Source organism: Ornithodoros turicata, chromosome 1 (assembly GCF_037126465.1).
Source record: "Ornithodoros turicata isolate Travis chromosome 1, ASM3712646v1, whole genome shotgun sequence".
In the NCBI taxonomy this organism is placed as follows: domain Eukaryota; kingdom Metazoa; phylum Arthropoda; class Arachnida; order Ixodida; family Argasidae; genus Ornithodoros; species Ornithodoros turicata.
Window position 1 is genome coordinate 198953117 of NC_088201.1, and position 22854 is coordinate 198975970.

Here is a 22854-nt window from a genome sequence, read left to right on the forward strand (position 1 = left end):
AGATTATGATTAACTAGGTGGCTGATGATATTAGAGTGAATCATGTGCTCGAGAAGCTTTGAGGGAACACTAGTTAGTGAAATGGGGCGGTAATTGGCAGGGGAACATCGATCACCCTTTTTATGGATAGGGATCACTTTACCTATACGCCAGTCAGAGGGGACTTGGCATTCGCTTAGTGACTGATTAAAGGGATGGTCTCGTACAGCCGGGGCGATTCCGAAACTTAGCGAAAACTAGTTTCACAAGTACTGTACACGTACAACCATCAAAGTTTCATTCGGAATAACCAAGTCGTTTTCGAGGAATTTGTCGAAACGTGCCGTAAGAGCAGACGACGAAAGCTGCGCCTCTCTCATGCATACGTCACCTATGACGTCGGCCCGCGGGTGCGTCGTCGTTGTCATGGTAATTGTAACTTGCAGAAGCACCTTGGTTTGAGTAATCCCCTTTGGTCTCGAAATGGGGACACTCAGGCATATACCTCCGCGAGCGAAGAATGTAGTCCGAGCATTGACTGTGGGGTCTCCCATAATGTGGCGCACAATCGGATACGTGGAAGCTAAGTCACGTGTTTTCTTTCCCCGAGTATTTAATGCAGTTTTTAAATAAACACGTTCTCCTTCTCCATGTACGTCGTCAGCGACACTTCATTTCGGAGCATGATCAGTGTACAACGGGGAGTGTAATAGAAGCGCGCGTAATATATTTTTGGTCGGAGCTGTAATGCGACCGCGCGCGCCGATGGCCAGCGACTTCAGATTTGTGATTGTGGATGGGGTTGTTCTGAGACTTTTAACTTGTTTCTGAGGATTAACATAGTTTTTCTGAACCACCATGCTTGCCACTACTGTGAATGCGCGTTTTTCACCTGAGAACTGAAAGAAAATGTACGATAGTTGCCGCGGTGCCCAGTAACTTCTGAAAGTCGTCTGCTCACACCGATGCACTAGCAGGCGCAAAAGCAGACGATTTCTGTATCCTATCACGGACTTACCCGCAGGGCGACGTGGCCGTTCTTATTGTTGCCAACACAGATCGCGGCGTGCTCTGCAATCTTTATCAATTTAATTCGGTTATTTAATAACTGTGGCGTGTTTTGTCGGGTAAATTAGCAGTATTCCATTTTCAACAAAGGGCAATCGAATGGTACACTTTATGAAAGGGGCAGGGAGTACGAGACCGTCCCTTTAAAGATGACTGAGAGAGAGACTGCAGAGGTTGTCCTGGTGCCTTTCAAGACCTTAGCATTAATGTTATCAATCCCAGCAGATGATGACATTTTTAACGAATCAGTTAACTTCGTTATACCATGAGCCGTGATTACGAAAGGTGCCATTGGCGGAGGAGTATGCCATGGACTGCGCAGCTGGTCAGAGATGGTGGCTTCGACAGTGAAGTTACTGGCAAAGGTGCGGCTGAGGATTTCAGCAGACCTAGACGCATCCAGTAGTGTGCCCTCGCCGTCTACAAGCTGGATGTCTGGGACCGGGCGCGGGTTAATTAAATTCCAAAACTTCCGGGGGTTTGAGCTCGGAACTGACCCAAGGTCGGATTGAAAGAATTTAAGTTTGGCCGTTCTGAGAGACTTCCTATACAGCGAAAGGGCCGAACGATATCTTTCCCAGGCATGCTGGGAGTCTGAGCCTTTGGCACGGCGAAACATTTTCTCCTTTTTACTAGCCAGAGGCTTGAGCGAGCGATTAAACCATGGAGCGGTCTGCGAGCATGGAATAGTGATCTTGGGAATATGAATTTCTGCAAGGTTGCAGAGTTTATTTTTAAAGAAAAGCCAGTTGACCTCGACCGACCTATTGGCGCTGTCCCGGCAGAATGTGGAGAAGTCAGACTGAAGCTCTTTGTTGATAGCTTCGAAATCTGCTCTGTTGTAGAGACGAATAACTTTCTTGGAACGATGGCGCCTAGGCACGGATACATGTAGTTGATAGTGTACCACATTGTGGTCGCTAAGTTTCCCGATATCAGAGATAGCTTCTATAATGTCAGGACGTGTGGACAAAACTAGGTGGAGTGTGCTTGAACAGCTGGTTGAAACTCTTGTAGGAAAAGGTACCACTTGCGTAAGGTTGAAGTCGTGACACAGTTCGAGAAAATCCTTATCGACGGAAGCAGAGCCAGGTGTTACACACGGGAAAGAAAAGTTTATACCAGGCATATTAAAGTCGCCCATCAGGATGATAGTATTGCTAGGAAAGCGAGAAGTAACGACAGACATGTCGCAGCGCAATTGATCGATGAAACCAGTAGTCAGAAAAGCTAGCGTATCTAGCAGTGCCTATCTAGCAAAACAATTGCTAGATACGCTAGCTAGCGTATTTAGCATCAACAAACAAGACCGCCCCCGTCCCCGCCCCATCCTGCTCTTGCGAATGTTAATTAGGGCTAAACCACGTGAGCGCCAGCCCACAGATACCGACCTCACTGTATCATCTGAGGAATTAACCACGTGGGCACCAGCCCACTTTCACGACTCCATCTGGTAAGCCATCCCTGCAACATGCCTTTCTTAATATTATAATTAGGTGCACGCCCTACTGTGTTGGAGTAAACCACGTCAGAGTGATACCGACCTCACTGTGTCATCTGAGGAATTAACCACGTGGGCACCAGCCCCCATATCGTAAGCCAGCCTCCAGCAAGTCCCTCGCACGCGCAACACGCGCTTCTTATTATAATTAGGTTGCATGCACACCTACTATGTATACCTACTATACCTACTATAAGACTGGGCACGCGCCTCAGTCTTATAAAAACGGTGCATGCAAACGGAGATTAGTCAGAACAATAAAAAATGGCAGACCAGTTCTACATCAATTTACTCTCAAACGCTTCCACCGATGTATTTCCTAATAACACGATGAGTAAGTTCAGAGTTAAACTTGCTCATCCCGTGCACTTAGATGGGAAGTGGGAAGTTGCCCTGACAGAGGTGAATGTCCCGTTTGCAATTAAGAACGTCACGGACACTGTTAACGCTATATCTGAAACTAGTCTCTTTGCTCCTACACTCACAACAGAGCAAATTAAGTTTCGCGCAGGAGAAAACATTATCTTACCAATTCGACAATTCCTAACGAAACATTTAAAAAGCCAAGCAAGGATTCTACGTGTCACTGGACATTATGAGCTACAACTGCCACTCAATACCGGACTTGAGTTGAGCCTAGCTCTCTCTGCCAAGCTTGGTTTTCCTGAAAAGATTATTGGATGTTCGGAAGTGGATGAAGGTCAACCAGTAAAAGTATTGAAGTATCAAGAGGATACAGAAGAAAAAATTACTTTAATCACGTACCGCTCACGTACAACAAAATATGAAATTCCAGAAGGGTATTACGAGTCGGGAAAGGACCTAGTTGATGCAATAAATCATGCATACCGAACAAAGCTAGGGCTACCAGAAAGTGCACGTGTTTTGTTTTATAATCCATACAATGGAGTTTGTCAGCTGGAAGGTCGTAGCGAGGGTTATGTCACATTTCATCCATATTTGGCTCTGATGCTTGGATTCGGAAAAAGGACAACCTTCTCAAGTTTTGCTGTAGCCCAGCGGGATGTCTGTCTTTTTCCAGCACAAAATTATATCTTTATTTACAGTGACATCATCGAGAATGAAGCTGTCGGTGATATCACGGCACCTCTTCTCCGTTTACTCCCTTTCAGAGTGCAGAGTCGGAATGAAGTGATTTCATATTCTTTCACTAATCTTTACTATAAATATGTGATAGCAAAAGAACTGACCACCATTCAAATCGAACTGGCAAACGAGATAGGTGATTTCATTCCATTCATTGCCGGCTCAGGACGTGTTGGAGTGACACTGCATTTTCGAAAATGTATATAACACAGGCACCCTGTTGCATAGCACATTATGGTACGGGCAAACGTGATCAACCACTGCCACATTATTCAGCTCCTCTTTATCAAGTCGGATCTGGTTATTTCTCTGATTTAGTGCAGCAGTTTATACCTATACTAACGAAGAAGGTAGCTCCCTACGTGAGTCGAAAGCTCCTCGACACTGGACGACACATAGCAGAAGAAGTTAAGCAGGGATCAACGTTTAGAGAAGCTCTAAGGAAAGGAGTTGGTCGTACAATCCATTCAACACGTGACGAGTTGCTTCAGAGGCTCAGAGGAAAAGGAAGGAAAAGAAAACAATCTGTCAACAATAAAAGCAAACGTAAGAGGGTGGGTCGGTCAGTAAAATCCCTGAAGAAGCGAAGAAAGGTCGATTTTTTTACTACAGAAAATGTCTAGCATCGCAATAGTACATAAGAATTCCTGCCTCTGCACCACAAACCAATTGGAACTGTTTTCTCTTCCTCCAACAAACTTTTCCTTGGAGAAGTCAGAATATGTGGAGTTTTTTCCAGTTTCTGCCCCTACAGCAAGTGGTGTAATCGAATATAATGTTCCAGGTCTCGGAGGTGGATTCTTTGACTTGCAGTCTAGTCTTCTACACATTCAATGCAAAATTGTACGGAAAAATGGAGATACAGCATCAAGTACAGTTGGCAGTACAGTGACACCAGATAGTGTGATACCTGTGCAAGCATTTGCATCCTCGCTCTTTCATCATGTCCACGTCTACCTTAATTCGACACTGGTTTCTAACTTCGAAAATTATGCATATCGTTCATACTTGGACATAATAACAAATGCTAATAATGTTACTCAAACTCACACCCTCTCTGCAATGCTCTACGAACCAGATCCAGTGGGAGAATCTGAAAATTTTGCCGCTCCTGTTGAGGCAAAAGGAATTTTTGCACGCTACAAACGGACCAAAGGTTCGACACTCTGCGATCTTTATTCCGCTATCTTCAGTGATATATGTCAACAGGAAAAGTTTCTTCTCAATGGAGTCGACATAAGAGTTGTCCTTCGTCAGAACACAGATGATTTTCGACTTCTTGCACCTGCCAGCGAGACTGAAAAACACACTATAGAGTTTTCACGAATTGTGTTGTACCTGCGACGTGTGCAGGTTTCTCCAAGTGTACTCGTCGGCATCGAACGAAGACTTCAGACAACTCCAGCATCATACCTCCTTCGAGGATTAGAGATTAAGTACAGGACAATTGCTCCAAATCAATCTCAAGTGATTTTCGATGACCTTTACAGTGAACGAGTTCCCTCAAAGCTGACAGTATTGATGGTTAGAAGTGAAGCCTACCAGGGTAACAGACAAAGGAATCCATTTAAACTTGAAAATTTCAAGCTTAAGAGAGCTGTGCTTGATGTTGGTGGACAACAGTACACAGATGACTTTGACTTTCAACGATCGATCTACTCTAAAGGATATATGAATTTGCTTCACAAGCTGAAGCGGAAAGACATACCTCTAGCTCCGGCTGCATATGAGAAAGAAACGTTTATGCTCTACTACCATCTCACTCCAGATGTTGAAGTGCAGTCGCTGAGTCCAGTGGTACAAGCCAATGTTTGTCTCACCCTAACATTTGGTGGAAATCTTACAGAGGCTGTTACAGTTCTCTTTGTTTCAGAAACACCTCGTGTGCTAGAAATCAACAAAGACAGACGAGTCAAATTCGTATAGAAAAAAAATGGAGGAATGGGAATTTTATGCAGCCTTTGCTCGAAATCACTGCACAAGGCCACTGTTTCGTGGAACATTTGCATGCAATGAAATTGCAAGTCAAAAAGCTGAACCAGGGCTGTATGTTGTAAACACAGCTCCTAGATCCTCTCCTGGAGAACACTGGACCTTATGTTACATCTCTAAGAACAACAGCATTTCTTATTTCGACAGCTACGGCATACGACCAGTTTGCAAAGAAATCTACCAGTTTATTCACCCAACATCTTCCTTTCACTACAATGCAAAACGACTTCAGGGATATGGATCTGCTACATGTGGACTGTACTGCTTGTATGTAGGTAGTCTTCTAGCCTGTGGTTTCTCTCTTCAAGAGTGCACTCAGAAGTTTTCACCAACCAACTTCAGACACAATGACAGATTGATAGAAACACTTGTTCGAAAAAATTTCCCAAGAAAAACAGAGGATATGTCATGCTGTAGTGTACTATGAGCATTCAATAAAATTTCAGTTTGCCTGAAAAGAGCTTTATTTGTCAACTTAATTTGCACACTATATAATGAATCATTGGTAATAAAAAAAATCTCATCTGAGATAGGCTATTTACAAACAGTGACTTGCAAACAAAGACATTGTTGATGATTACATACATGCTATTAGAAACTGGTTATTTCATACACATACAGTCAAACTCCTTTATAGCGAACACCTTTTTAACGAAAATACCACTACAGCAAATTTTTTTGCGGTCCTGCTGGAGCCCTATAGGTCCAATAATGGACATCCTTTTTAACGAAAATACCTTTACTGCGAATTTTTTTTGCTGTCCCCTGAGTTTCGTTGTAAAGGAGTTTGACTGTATAATCAAAAATTTTCTGACACGGATCATTTACAAACAGTGACTCTCATCTGAGACAGGCTATTTGCAAACACTGACTTGCAAACAAAGACGTTGTTATAGATTACATACATGCTATTAGAAACTGGTTATCACATACTCTTATAATCAAATTCTTAGAAAACAGGTTATTTCACACACATATAATCAAATTCGTCTGAGACGATCCATTTACAAACAGTGACTTGCAGACAAAGTCAGTTGTTATTTCCATCGCAAATGCATGCAGCAATATGGGAAAGCAAACTGTCTCTTTCACTCACATCAAGAGCTACACATTACTTCAGGAAGACATGATATTCATCAGACCAGGTCTCAGCTTAGTCATCACTCGTGGCTAACAAATATCCTCTAGCTCCTAACTCACAGTTGTAAGTAATCCCACACTGACAACCATAGATGTGGAATAATGCAATAGCTTTAGTTCATGGTTCTAACATGATATCGTTCTAATATATGACAAACCATAGCTATATGGACGTAACATCTTTATTAAAATTTTTTTCTGTGGGACCAGGAAGAAGAAGGGCAACATCTGTTGCAGGGGTGATAACAGATGAGTTCCCTCCTACTCCCGTATGCCAACTCTGTAATGAAACCTCGTGACGGTGCACACCCCAACACCATCGCTTCATTAGAGAGACCAATCCGTACACATTAAAAAAATTCAACCATAGCCAAAAGGTAGCATGTCAATTCCATCATCACAAATGAAGCGTTTCGTATCCAGTGGATTGAGGGCTATTTTTGTCACTGACACACTTTTGTTGACATTGTCCTTGTGCACAATGAGGTTCTGTTTAACTTTATGCATTGTGCCCTGCTCGAGAGCATTCGTGTACATAGAGAAGTGGAGTTTTTGTGCTTCACATTGTTTAACACCCTTAGCGTGATTGTACTGCTTTTTGCTGCACAGATCGAGGGCATACAGCTTTGGCTTCAGACAACAGAAGCCAAGAATGTGATCACGAGGAAGCTCATTTTTAAACTTTCCTAGTACCATCCTGTTTTTTGTCGAATAGAGTGGGTGATCAGGGTCATATCCAGAGTTGTCTAGATGCTCGTCAGCTAGTTCGTGGAGTACTTTATCGTCACTCAGCATCACAATGTAAGAATCAGTGACCATGTATAGCAGTCGTGTATCAGGGGCTACACGGAGAAGATGGTTATGATAAAAATCAAACATCTTCAGCTTAGACAATTCCAATATTGTGAAGCCCAGGTACAGCGGTTGCTTCATGCGAAGAACAGACTGACTAAATTGGAACAAGATGACGTGAGAGCTCAGAGGGTGGAACTGTTTCAAGTTTCGTTTACGTAGAAGCTTCAACACTTGCTCATCTGTTACTGTGAGGCGACAATTTACGAATTTCCTGACTTGCATACATGTCGTGCCATATACACTATTAATCATTAGCTTTGATTGCTGTTTCTCAAATGCGTTTGTAGCTCGCTTCCGAAGTTCGTGATTGAAGTCGACATAGGATCGCAGAAAGGGCTTTTGATTGAACTTGAGAACCCTGTGAACTTTAGTGAGACGCAACCCCAATTGCAGATACAGTTGCAAATTGCGATAGTGGAGAAAGTACCTCGCTTTATCAAATAATGTTAGCAACAGTTTTGCTTCGGTAGCTTTCTGTGGAAGATTGAACTTCTTCATGAGCGCCTTCTGATAGTCTGACAATAGCTCATAACGAACGGACATTTTTTCAGGGGCAACGGGAAGATCTCTGTGGCGTTCATGAGTTGCTCGGTCATACACTAGGTCTACCTCAAGAAAGTAACCCACAGGGGTATCATCTCGTATCTGAGCTATATCCAAGTTAACAATTTCCTCCTCAGTGAGCCACTCAAATCCTCCGTAAGGCAATGGTTCTCTCATGACTGCTCCATACAGGCCATTTACATCAATGTAGTTAATTTTTTTTTTTCTTTTTCTGGATCAAACTGTTCTGTTCCTGGCATATTCGCAGTTGCTTTTCTCAGGGAGCACTGTGTGACACCTCCTCGTAAGCCATTCTCGATGAGCAGGTACGCGTTGGGGTCGTTAATTAGTTCTAGTTCTACCTGACTCATTTTTAGTGCACAAGACATGCTTAATCCTAGAAGGGATACAAAATGAAACGGTTCAATCTTGTGCACATCGAGTGTCCACTTTCGAAAGTTCTGAAACACATCTGCTAAAAGCAGTGTGTCTGTCAGAAGGTATAAGTCCGAATACTCTCCAAGACTCTTGAGCCGAAATTTTTCATACACATTCTGCGCGTGGTTGTAGTCTTGTTCACTTACTTCGGTTCCATTCAAAATGTTAAAGAACTTATCTCGAGGTGGTAGCGAAGGCTCATCATAGGCTTCAAAACTGGTGACAAAGTTATAACAGAAGACCCCCTTATGAACAACCAGCTGAAAGTGTTCTTCATTTGGAAAAAACTGGCGAAGGCATTGAGAGTTGGATTCACCTTTATCACGTAGATTTTTCACCAGTGTTTCAAGGCTTGCGTTCAGAAAACTCAAACACTCCAAGAATCGATAAGAGCCGATGTCAATTGCTTTAAATTTTTGACAGCTGGTGGCAATCACGTTGATGTCTGACTTCTTAAGCAGATGTAAATGAGACAGGAGAAAACTCATGTCATAGTTAGCATTATGTGCAATGATTGGAATCTTGGGTGGCACTCTCAGTTTCAGGTTACACGTCTGACATAGTGTTTGTCGAAATTCTCCGCTTACATGGTCATGGTCTCGAACTTTTTGTCTTTTAGCAAAGGATTCTTTGCAGATATTACAATGAGTGGCTGCTGTATGTTGACGCTCATTCTCTTCGGTCATTTCTAGAGGTGCAAAAGCATGTATCCATCCTAAAATTTCGTCATGCAATTTCCGCAGCAGCTCCATAAATACTGTGACACAATTAGGACCACGGAAAAGATGCTTTTGCAACACGTGTGAGTCGGATGCACGTATAACCAAAAGGCAAAATGAGGATGGACAGTGATCCTCATACACGTTTGTTTCCTCCAAACAAGGTGACAAAACACTTTCAAAATCATATACACAGTAGAAAGGGACTTCCGACATGAGATGTTCCCCGGCAAATGCTACCGTCTCTCCCTTCTTAGGGTAAATTGTCTTAGCAACCTTCTGATGCAAACACATCTTTAAATGATCACTGAGGATTCTGTTTGATGAGAAGCCCATCATACACCTCTTGCAATGAAACCGTCCGCTAGGTTGAAATAATCCATTAAAATTTGTGATAAGCAGAAAATGAGAGTCGATTAGCAACAGATCCACATGTTTCTCACGCTCGTCATCGACAACCTTGATGGGGTACAGAGATTTGTCTTCCCTTTCGTAGGCGTACACATTGATACTGATACCATTATTTTTTTCGAATGCTTCAACCTCTTTTGGGAAAGCTACCGGGAATGTTTTCGGAAAAACGTACTCAGCAATATATGGTCTGTATGAAGATGCCCTACGCCTGCGATAACCAGTAGCAGGATGCAGTGCAGCTATTACAGAGAAGGCAAAACACATGTTCTGCTCATCTTCATGCAAACCAAAGTCCACACACAACAGAGAACGAAACTTATGCTTCAATTCTTGCGGTAACTCAAACTGGGCACATCCAATCAGTTGAGGCATCAAACGTCCAATGTTCATGATACAGGCATGAATGCGAAAGAGAAAAAAACCTGAACCTTCTACTTCGAGGTTTTCCAAATTTTGTGCTATTTCAGCAGTCACTTGAGTGATAGAAGGTTCTACATCTGCCTCTGACCATACTGTCACTACTTTGGAAGGCACGAAACTAATTTCGAGCTGTAACTCATCGTCTGGCGTGTGACGACCAAGTTCCACTTTAAGCAATACAAAATAGCGCAGTGGGAAACCAAAGTGTCGTAAGACATCAGCAATGTACTGTCTGTACTCGTGAAAAAAGGTTGTAACATCATGTCCGCTAACGTCCCTGTCGTGTAAATGTAGCTCGAACCGATTAGTATAGTTTCGCAGTGTGCACAAAGTCTCACAAAAAGGAATGCAGGGGGCTTGAAGATTGTGAACATTTGCCAAGTGAATCTGAAGACCTAATGCTGTTGCATAATACTGCCGTTCGTGCTGGGAGCATAAGTGACACGTCACCATATCTCATCACTTTCTCTTCGAATTGGTGAAGATAATATCTGGCGAAATGACTTTTTTACCATCTTTGGTAAACTGTTCTTTCTTCTCCATTTTGAGATTTGGAAGCAGTCGCATTTCCTCTAGCTCTTCCTCCGACAATTTTTTGAAGCGTCCAGGTAGATACACTTTCACTGGCTTGTCGTTTTCCATGCGGAGCTCCACGTATACTGCCTCGCCATACATAGTGTCAATTTTCTGAATGTCCAGCACTTCGAACTTTTCGTTTTTGGGTATGTTGCTCATTTTCTGAATTTCACCGTCACCACATTTTTTCAGTTTATCCAACTTTTCCATGACGGATGACATAGCTTACTTGTGTTATGGAGGCTTCGCTGTTATGATGACAATTTGCTTTCTCCTCTTGCTGTATAGAATGAACTGAAAGAGACTCTTACATCTTCCACAGGAATATGTAACACACCTCCTCAGTCTGACGTTCTGAATGAAGAACCACTCTCTATGTCCGCTCTTATATAGCGATTGCATGCAGCTCTCTAACATGTGTGCACAGCCTTGAACGTCTACATCCTTCCAACGTTATACGTGAAGACATGTTTCAGTGTGTCCTATCTAACTTCATTGGTCTGGTAACTAACATACCTGCGTGCGCAACCTTGAATGTCTACAACCTTGAACGTGTGTACTTCGCCTTTGGACAAGCTTAGAGCACAGACTTGTCTTTGCTTTTTGTTGTAACCTTCCATTATGGAATGCTCCTGGTCTGATAACTAACACGGCTGTGCGCAACCTTGAATGTCTACAACCTTGAATGTCTGTATTCTGTATTCTGTCTGTATGTCTGCTTCATTCGTTTGCAAAAGATGGCTGAGGTTGGACCTTATAGGTTTACCACTCCGGTCTCAATGACCATATCAGGTCAAAGCCAGAGTGGAAAGACGACACTTGTTACACGTCTAATTAAACATAGAGCTGCTGTCTTCGACAAACCATTTGATCATATATTGTACATATACTTGTACAAACAACCAATCTTCGATACTTTTCCAGAGGTAACCTTCAGTCAGGATATTCCTACTAATCTTGATACTGTAAGAAATTCTTTAATTATATTTTATGATTGCTTAGCCGACAAACAAAGGCTCAAAGAAATCTGCAATTTTTATGTAGCTGGCTGTCACCACCTCAACTGTTCAGCTATTTTCATAACACAATATTTATTTATTAATGATCCTCTGTATAGATGCATTCAGTTTAACAGCAGTGCATTAATTTTATGTCGTTCCGCCCGCACTGCGGACCAAATGCAAATACTTTCACGACAACTGTTTGGTCGAAAGAAAAGTGAACTACTGCCAAGTATATATAAAGATGCTTGCAAGAAACCATATTCATACCTTGTAATTGACCTATCCCAAAACTGTTCAGACCAATTTAGGCTGTGGACTAATATATTTCCAGACGACCAGCGACAAATAGTACATAAAACATGAAACGTGTCAAGAAGAATATTCATTTTCTTCAGTTGCTTGCTGATGCAAAGTTGCCGGAGCAACGTCATTTTCTCCTGGAACATGCTACGAGAGAGCAACTAACTGCTATTCGAGAGATTTGTATGAATCTTTGTAAAGGAAACATTAAGGTAGCTCCAAGAGTGAGAAATCAGTTGCAACCTTGTGCAACACCTATCCGCTTTTTGGCAAAACGAGACACTACAGGAGTGAAGAAAGTTCGAAAGGTATTGCAACAATCTGGTGGTTTTCTACAGTTCCTTTTGCCACCTTTGCTGGGTCTGCTCTCGACTTTAGGTGGAAGGGCGATAGCAAAAGCAATCAGAGTGTAGTCGATGCAGAAATACGAGCTTGTGCCTTACCGGGAAACCCCCATCCCACAGATATTGAAGAAAGATGAACCAGACGATATCAAAGCAAAAGAGATAATCCAATATCTTCACTCCTTGCTACATCCCACTGTGAGTGAGAGCACATCTACACTGGGTTCAACAACAGCGAGAGAAGAGGAAACACAGACCGAGGAAAAAAGTAATACTGTCGTTGATTTCATGAGCAGTGGCTATAAAATCAGATCAGAAAACCTATTACGTCTTCTGGAACCAACGATCTCATGGGATAGGAAAACATTTCAGATAATTGTCGACGGTGAACGAGTAGACAATACTAATATAATTGACCTCGTATACTATCTCATGACGAAAGCAAGAAATATTCAAAGACCACCCTATTTTGATCGGATTTTGCCGCTATTGGTCAAGCTAAACTTACCAGCACTTATTGTGCACCCATCTCGTCTTCAAAAACATACACCAGAGAAAACTCTGGCCACTCCTTCACCTCATTCCGTAAGTGAAGCTTCCACACCTCGACGTGCGTCACCACCGCTCACACGAGCCGCGAAGCGCGCACGACAGCTCACATGGACACCGTACTGAACTCCGAGGAGAGAGGCTACTTCGAAGAAGAAAAAATACTGTCACACTTCCCTCCAAGACATCATAAAAAGGTATTAGCTATGCTTCAGCTGATGACAACGGTTCTGGCTTACGACGAGTACGGAAGAGTTATCTGTCACGGAAAGGTGGTGCCACACTCATCTATTGTTGAGCTTTTGAAGTACGAACTTCACAACAGGCAACCTCCCTGGATGAGAGGAGACGTTTCAGCTACAATCAACGCTTATCTATCACTCGATGCTCTTAGAGTTTGCAGTAGGAAGAAGTACTAATGGCAGCCTACTATGACCCGCAACATGTCGGCAGCTTTGGTGGAGTGCAGAGACTTGCTCGAGCCATTGGCGAAAAGAAGGACAAAGTCACTAAATTTCTGGAGACAAGTGATGTGTACAGTTTGCATAAGGAATACAAGCGACCCACGAAGTTTCGAAAAACCATTGCACTTGGACTTCGTGAACTATTCCAGGCTGACCTAAAGGATTTGCAAAGTCTAAAGAACAAGAATGATGGTTTTCGCTATTTGCTCTTTTGTATAGATCCGAACATTGACTGGACGTCAAGTGAACCACACGGTACTAGCATCGATGATAAGAATTTCGTCGAACTCTGCCTTACCCTGAACTTAACACAGATGATCCTTTCCGCAACAAGGAATCCGCCTTTTGCGCCTCACACTCTAGACCTTCTGCTGACGTCACAACCCGAAATTCTTAATAACCTGTCGATAGACGATGGCCTTAGCGATCACTGCATCATCACCGCTAGGATGACCATACCGAGAACCAATAGGTCAACCTCTGTTAAACGCATTCTCCTATATTCCAGAGGTGACTTTGATGCGATGCGGAACGAACTACGCCACTTTTATGATAGATTCTCGGTGGAATGTGTGAGTCGCACGGTAGAAGATAACTGGTTTGCCTTCAAAACAAAGTTGCTGTCTTTAGTGGAAACCCATATACCTACCATGACTATACGTAATCGAGCCGATGCTCCTTGGTTCACTCACACATTACACTTGCTGCGAAAGAAAAAACAACGCCTTTTTCGTCAAGCTCGCATCCTGGGTAATCCCGTCCTGTGGAACAACTACAGGCTGATCGCTCAGAAATACAGACATTCCTTACGCAATGCAAGGGAAAAGTTCTACAATATTGAACTCCCCAAGATTATGTCAAATAACCCTAGAAAGTTCTGGAAAATCATAAACCCACGTTCTAATTCACAACTCCAATTGGTTGACTCTGAGGGACACCCAGTGCCAGAAGGCGACTCTGCGGATGCATTTAACAACTTCTTCTCTTCCGTCTTCACGCGTGACTGCACTAGGACTGCGCCCACAGAACTCTCTACGCCCCCATATCCCACCATGGAGAGTATATCCGTCAGCCCGCATGGTATCGCTAAACTCATCGACTCTCTTAAGAATACCTCATCATGCGGTCTTGATAGTATAAATATCAAAGTCTTAAAACAGACCAGAGACGTATCCTCACTCTTCCTGTCATTTATCTTTCAGCAGTCGTTAGAGACAGGTGAAATTCCTCGTGACTGGAAGACAGGCAAAATCATTCCCATCTTTAAGGCAGGCGACCCACACACTCCATCGAACTACAGACCAGTTTCACTAACAAGCGTCCCGTCGAAACTCATAGAGCATGTCGTCTACAAACACGTGATCCAGTTCTTGGAAAATAACCAGTTCTTCTTCCACAATCAGCACGGATTCCGAAAGGGTTTTTCCTGCGAAACCCAACTTGCATCGTTCACGCATCACATCAGCCTCGCTTTAGATAACAACACTGAATGCGATGCTATCTTCCTTGACCTATCAAAAGCCTTTGATAGGATATCACACTCATTTCTGTTTAGAAAATTATCAGCGCTCCACTTCCACCCACTTATATTTCAATGGATTAAGAACTTCTTAACAGATCGGTCACAGACTGTATACGCTAACAACCACTACTCTTCATATGCGCATGTCACCTCTGGTGTCCCACAGGGTACGGTATTAGCACCTTTGTTGTTTTTAATATATATCAATGATCTCCCACAGTCAGTTTCATCACACATTCGCCTATTTGCAGATGACTGCGTCGTCTATCGCACAGTCCATTCCACAGCTGACCATATAGCCTTACAGAGTGACTTGTATAAAATAGGCGAATGGTGCGAAACCTGGCAGATGTCACTTAACCCCACAAACTGTAAACATGTGACGTTTTCACGAAAACAACGATCATGTCCCACTACATATATCATAAGTGGATCACCTGTAGAAACCGTTACTAACTACAAATACCTTGGAGTACATTTCTCGTCTGATCTAACATGGAACACGCACATCTCGAACATTCTTTCTAATGCAAATCGTAGTCTTGGGTACCTTCGGCGACACATTACTCATGCACCTCCACACCTCAAACGGGTGGCCTACCTCACGTTTGTCCGCCCGAAGATCGAATATGCCAGTGCCATATGGGATCCCCACCAAACTTATCTTTCGAATAATATCGAAGCCTTGCAGAATCGGGCTGCCCGGTTCTTCTTCAAGCAATATTCACCTTACACAAGCGTAACCTCACTCAAGGTCCGAGCTGAGCTCACCGACCTTAAAACACGTCGCATGATTCAACGGCTGTCATTATTTCACAAGTTCTATCACTCTCCCGCGCTCCGCAGTAGTTACATCCACTCCCCTTCTTATCTTTCCTGCCGCGTCGACCATCAACATAAGGTACTACTAACTCGGTCACGTACAACATCATTCGAGGCATCCTTCTTTCAACGAACATCATCAGATTGGAATAAACTCCCACGGCATATTGCAGAACTCACGGACCATATCCAATTTACCAGCGCATTAATCGCCGAGTTCACTTGATCATTGTCGCTTCATGTACACGCACATCATCACTCTCTAATCTAGATATATTCTTTGCTTTTCATGCTGTTATAATCTTTTTCTGTCTGCTGTTTTTTTTTCTCTTCTTGTTTTTTTTCAGTGTATGTTTGTTGTTTGATGTACAGTGCCAGTGTGTTACATATGTGCTCACTCCCTCATGTAATGGCCTAATGGCCCCTTGATGGATTAATAAATAATAATAATAATAGATGCTTTCTCTCGGCTTCTTGCCATTGTACCTATTCGTAATAAACGATCTCCCGAGGTTATTCGAGCTTTTAAACTTGCCTTTAAAAGAATTGGGACACCCAAGCTTTTGCACACAGATCGTGGAACAGAATTTACAAACAAGGTGGTACAACAGTTTCTGAAAGCAAGGGGGATCCGGCTCATCCATCAAATTCACCTATGAAGGCCCCTATCTGCGAGCGATCTCAGCGAACAATTGTGACCACACTGTACCGTATCTTCACATTCCAGGGTCACAAGCGATATGTGAACATTTTACCTAAAGTAGTGAAAGCTTACAACAATCGCGTACACAGATCGCTTTCTGCCAGACCAGTGGACGTAAAGAAAGAAAACGAGCACATTTTCCGAGAAAGACTGTACCCCAGCCCGGTTGGACCACCAAAAAAGCCGCGCTACAGTGTTGGAGACGTAGTGAGAATTGCAAAATACAGACATCAGCTAATAAAACGTTATTTAGGGTCATTTACGTCAGAACTCTTCGTGGTGAGAGCGATCAAGTTAGGGTATCCTAACACGTACCTATTACGTGGTCTTAAAAATGAAGACATCATTGGTGGGTTTTATGAGAGTGAAATTATACGAGTGAGAGAGGTTCCAAAAGTAGAGAAGATCATAAAACGACGAGTTAGAAATGGGAAGCTTCAGTACTTGGTTCAGTTCACTGGCAGTCTGGACAAGAAGTGGATCGCAGAAAATTACCTTGGTTTGTAATGACCAGTCAAGACAAGTCAGCTGCCGATGACACAACATGGCCTGAGGTTGATCCTCGGCTTGATGGCACATGGTCGTCATCATCAGACGCAGATGAAGAGCAGCCTGTGCTAGGTAGAGATGTGTGTGGCAGATGGAGAAGAGGTTACACACACGAATTTCGGATGCAGCCTGTGTGTCGTCTCAAACACGTCTCCTACAAGGAGATATTGGAATGTGGGTTAACACAAGTAGGCAAAACTTCACTCGTGGAAGCTTTTAAAATTGTGACGGATATGGTGTTGTTTCAAGCGCTGCCAGATCAACCTCCTGACAGGGTTACTTGGAAAACTGCAAAAACAATGTATGTCAGAGTTCACACCGCCTGTACGTTTGCCTCGGAATCACCTTTCGCCTTACTTGCTGAATGGTCACGTCACGTGGACGAAATTTTGACATATGCTGACGAGGTTGACGGTATGCATCTTGCTGCCGAGAGTCTATGTTTCATGGAACAAGCCGAGTCTGAAGGTTGGCACTACTTAACAGGCTACATCAGCAAGCTAACACTTGACCTCTTGAAACATCGACTGGTGCACAATGGAGCATAAAAAAATAATCACCGCTCGTGTATCAGGGAAATAAAAATGTACATTTGTACTAAGCCCTCTCATTTCATTGTGAGTGAACAGACATGGATAGATGTTTGTGTGTTCTCTTCTCCGTTGTGTGGCACACGTTTTTGCTTGTTGTGGTGATCATCGAGCTAACGAAGCTTCCATCCTCTTCCCTTCAGCTTCATCAGGGCAATTGCAGCAAAGAAGCTGAACTGGAAAAATATGTTTATGTACATTCGTGCCCTTCTGACTTGCTTGTGGTACGCATTTGGAGTGAAAACGGTAAACCGAAGCGTTCTGGTGTTACCCTAACACGAAACGAAACACGCCAGCTGCAAAAATGCTTAGAGACAGCCAATCTTACAAGGACCTATTACGATAACGAATGCTCAGATGTATGCTGTTTGTGCTTAGAACGTGAGTTAAAACTTCGCCGCTGCCCAGGCAACATTTACTCTCTTGGCAGAACAATTGGTCGACATCACTCTGGCTATGAAATCTCACTATCTAAAAGGGCTGTGATCTCACTGTCCTTGTATCTAAATAAAAAAAAATGTAACTGTTTGCAAACGTTTTCACTTCCTGTGATGGACTAGGAAAGCATTCCTTAAATCACAAAGACCTGCATGTCGCCACTGAAAGCGGGAGGCATGAAACCTTGTCGTTCCTCATATTTGCATTTCCATAAATGACTTGCACGTTCATAGAAAAGCATTATATATATATATATGTATTGCAAAATAGGAGGGCAAATCCATGTACTTACCACAGTCTGTCTTTCCAGTCAAACACTCTCACGGAGAAAAAAATCTTCATCTGGAATCCCGAGTGGATTAACTTGAAAAAAAAAGTTTTCCACCTCTTCTCCATTGTATAGCACACATTTTTGCTTTGTTGTCAAGGAAGATCTCAAACTCTTCCCTTCAACCTCCTCGGAGTAGTTACAGCAAAAGAAGGAGGATGAACTGGAAAATACGTTTTATGTCAAACCAAAATCAAACGATTAAAAAAAAAACACCGTTTCGCTAAGTTTAAATGCAAAGAAACATGCAGTAGCAAGACTGAACATTTCCTAAAGTAGGCTTTCCCCCAATGCACGTAGGAGTTGGGTGAAGACTAGCTACATCTCACAAATGAAGGTAGACACATTCCTTTCTTTCTGACCTGTTTGCCATTGACGTGCAGGTGAAGTGTTCTGTTGTTACCCGAACATGAAATGAAAGAGAGAAGCTAAAAAATGCTTAGAAGAAGTCGATCTTACAAGCCCAAAATGTGAGATGGCCCTTCAACCTCGTTGAAGTAGTTACAACAAAGACGATGAACTGGAAAATATGTTTTATGAAGAACCAAAGTCAAACAATTAAAAAAAAAACACCGTTCCGCTGAATTGAAATGCAAAGAAACAAGCAATCCAGCAAGACTGAGCATTTCCTAACGTTGACTTCCCGCAACGCACGTAGAAGTTAGGTGAAGCCGACTTGTAAATTAGCAATGTCCTCCAAAACATACGACGCAATGCAATGTCCTAAATAAAAAAATAATGTTGTACTGTTTGCAATCGTTTATTTTTCATTTCATCTACTGCGACGATCTAAGAAGGTGCACTTTAAAATCACAAAGATTTGCATGTCGGCAGTGGGAAGGAATGAACCTCTTTTCTTTTTTTCTTTCACGTACATGCATTCCATAAATGGCTGTGACCTTGCACGCTCACAGGGGAAGAACTTATAACAAGAGAAAAGAAAAAAGCATGTACTCACCTTAGTCTGCTTTTCCAGTCAAACACACGCACGGAAAAACCTGAGCTGGAATGTCAAGTGAATCCACCTGAAAACAATCAAGTGGCATTCACTTGGCATTCCAGCTCAGTCCAGAAAGCGTTGCGGACGAACCGTCTTATATAGAAGTCCCTTCGTTTGCCTATGAGACTGCAACGTCGACCGTCTCGCCCCAAAGACGTGATGAGGAAAGTGATATTATCGTTTATCCTTGAGAGGTAATTACGGCTTTACCCGGGCTGGCTCGCTCTGTTCAGAAATCAAAGCAGTCAGCATGGAGGTAGCTGTCATTAGTATACTGCGTCTTTTTTCTTCCTCTTTTTCCTGCGGCGCAACATGTATCGCATAGTAATTATTTTTCCTGTCTTCGAGTTGCAAAGGCGACACCGGCTAGAGTAAAAAGGTACGACCTTTATCCAACGAGTTGTCTTATATGCAAATGCTTGCTATTGCAATAACATCGTGTATCTTCGAGCGTTTATTCGACTTGCTCGCGTGCTCATGCAAATCAGCAGAAGAGATATCACAGTCTGAGTGGAAACAGCGTGACCTTCAGCCATCCCGTCGTCTAATATGCAAAGCGTCGCTAACACAACAACATCTTAATGGAATACGGAAAAAGTGATCTTATCATTTCTCGAGAGTTAATCCGTGTCGTACACAAAAACGGATTAATGGCGAGAGGTAGCCTGGTCGACTGCAAGTCCAAGCATGTTTAATGAAATCTCTACAATGAATATCATGATGTTCCCCCATGATGCGTCGGATGTCGATTTTCGAAGCGGTAAGCCTTTTGTCGGTTACACGCCCTTAGCGCCCTGTCCATAATCACTTCTCAATACTAGCTATGCCATATCCTTGCAATTCGCAACGATGTTGTGGCGGGGGCCGGTGCATTTTTCTTTTTTCGATCGGTTGTCGAAGGTCAGAGATGTAGGCTCTAGCTGTTTTTTTTTTCGGTTACGCTCTTAGCGCTCTGAAGTTTAAGTATATACTGTCTCCTCGCACTTCGGAAGGAGTCGATTGGCTCATCAACCATTTCCATTAGGCAGACGATAGCGAGGTGTCCTACTTGTCGACTTTAAAACGTAATAAGAAAAAAAAAAATATTTGAACAATGTTGTGCCATGTATGAATCGAGCTATCGTTTTATCCTTGCAGGGATCCAATATACAAAATACAGAAGCCGACACTGAAGATTTTTGTTTAAGTTTAATTTGTACAAGCTTTCGCGTGGAGGTCCACGCTTCCTCTGTATTTGTTTATGGGATCTACAGGACTTGACTCCCCTCTTCGTATACGCTTTTGCAGGATCGAGTAAGAATTGTGCAACTATCCATAAAGAATTAATGTTCGTAATCTTATTATTATTTCTTTTTTACTAAGATCCTTAGATGGATGAACGGTTATGGCACATTTCTGATTTCATAACTAAGCTAATTATTCATTGTTAACGTAGTTTGTTTAAAACAAGAGGTATATCATTCTGATGGAACTACACAATTAAGATGACATTCTGTGAGTGCATCCTACAGGCAAGCAAAGGGGTTGGTGCCCCCACGTGGTCAGCCACAACTGGTCAGGTTTAAAATCTGCCAGAGGGTGGAGGTAAACTTATTAAGAAGTACAACGACAGCTTCGTGGGCTGGTTCAACCTTGGTGGGCTGGAGATGATGGGGTGCTGCTGTAGTGGGACTGGGGGGTAGTTCAGTCATAATTAAAATACGATCTTGCAACTGTGCTTTTTATGTAGTTCCTTCTAATCTACAGTAGGCATGCAACCTAATTATAATAAGAAGCGCGTGTTGCGCGTGCGAGGGACTTGCTGGAGGCTGGCTTACGATATGGGGGCTGGTGCCCACGTGGTTAATTCCTCAGATGACACAGTGAGGTCGGTATCACTCTGACGTGGTTTACTCCAACACAGTAGGCCGTGCACCTAATTATAATATTAAGAAAGGCATGTTGCAGGGATGGCTTACCAGATGGAGTCGTGAAAGTGGGCTGGCGCCCACGTGGTTAATTCCCCAGATGATACAGTGAGGTCGGTATCTGTGGGCTGGCGCTCACGTGGTTTAGCCCTAATTAACATTCGCAAGAGCGGGATGGGGCGGGGACGGGGGCGGTCTTGTTTGTTGATGCCAAATACGCTAGCTAGCGTATCTAGCAATTGTTTTGCTAGATAGGCACTGCTAGATATGCTAGCTTTTCTGACTACTGAAACCAACATGAAAACTTGGTGAGCGATAGCATACACCGATGATGGCATGACTATTACAACAGTCAATTTTTAACCATACAATCTCTAAGCTTGATTGCACACGTATGACAGACGACGAAAAGCAGTCTCGAACACCAAGGAGCACGCCACCCCCGCGTCGGCCCTCTCTGTCACAGCGATGAATTTTGTACTTGGTGACGTACGGCAGGAGCTCCGTGTCAGATATGTTAGCGGAAAGCCACGTTTCGGTTAAGGCAATTATATCACAATCGCAGGAGGACATAAGGCTGTTAAGTTCATCCTGCTTTGGTAGGAGGCTTCTAATATTGGTAAAAATGACCGAGAGAAAGAGCGGGGCGCGGAGTTGGTAGAAGCAGGAAGTGATGCACTCGATACAATGCGCCTTTCGACAGGCTCTTGCTGCTATGCGCCTGTTTCAACAATGCTTGAGGTTCCGTGGTTAAATGTATACAATTTGCCATTCAATAACAACTTGTCGAAGCGGAGCTTGAAAGGCGCAGATTGCGATTTGGCGAAGGCCAAGAGATGCTTGCAAGCCGTGCGAACTGTTAATGAGTAGTCGCCCGTGACAGAAATATCGGTGTCTTTGAAAAATCGGCCAGCACTCAAAACAGGCTCTTTCGTTTTGTAAGACGCGAACTTGACAATAATTGGTCTGTGTCTGTTAGGTTGATAGCGTCCAATGCGGTGGGCGCGCTCGATTGCGTGGGGCGGAATCTCCATGCCTAGATTATTTTTGCACAGGTCAGTTACCAGAGCTTCGGACTGGGCCCACGTCTCGGAAGAGCTATCGTCCAAGCCATGAAACACTAGATTGTTCATCCGCATTCTATTCTCAAGCTTGTCTATCTGATCCTTTATGATGCAGACACCGCTAGATAACGAGGTAGTTGTATCCGTCAGGTCCTGTACCCTCTTGGGGACATCGCGGAATGACGAAAGCTCACCCTCGATTGCTGCGACTTTAGTGAATAGCTCGGTGACTTTATTTGTCAGTGGCGTCTAGTTTAGATTTGATAGTCCGTATTTCGTTGAGTAATTCAGCTTGCCCTGATCATGTTCATCTGTTCATCGCTACGAGGACCTGGATTCCGCTTCACGTCGCCAGAGAGTAACAGGAGTTGGCGCAAGACAGTAAGACAATCGCTGTACAATACCGATAACACGTTTGGACCAGGCAGCACCACCAAACACAGGTCATTAGACCTTAAAGGTCAGCAAAGGTCAGCAACGCCGATTTCCCGATGTGTTGAAACGGTTGTGATATTCTG

General features: G+C 43.2%; 1 long non-coding RNA gene across 2 annotated transcripts; it reads right to left on the reverse strand.

Annotated features, from left to right (window-relative positions):
* Positions 1 to 10709: 10709 nt before the first annotated feature.
* On the reverse strand, positions 10710 to 18851 carry LOC135378934 (uncharacterized). Of its 2 annotated transcripts, none has more exons than XR_010418644.1 (3): positions 18330 to 18851; positions 16956 to 17163; positions 10710 to 11046 (listed from the first exon to the last, which is right to left on the reverse strand). It is a non-coding gene; the product is annotated as an uncharacterized LOC135378934 (long non-coding RNA). The 2 variants fall into 2 exon arrangements; XR_010418643.1 differs by lacking the exon at positions 18330 to 18851 and adding an exon at positions 17355 to 17399 and having other exon boundaries at positions 16956 to 17297.
* Positions 18852 to 22854: the final 4003 nt, after the last annotated feature.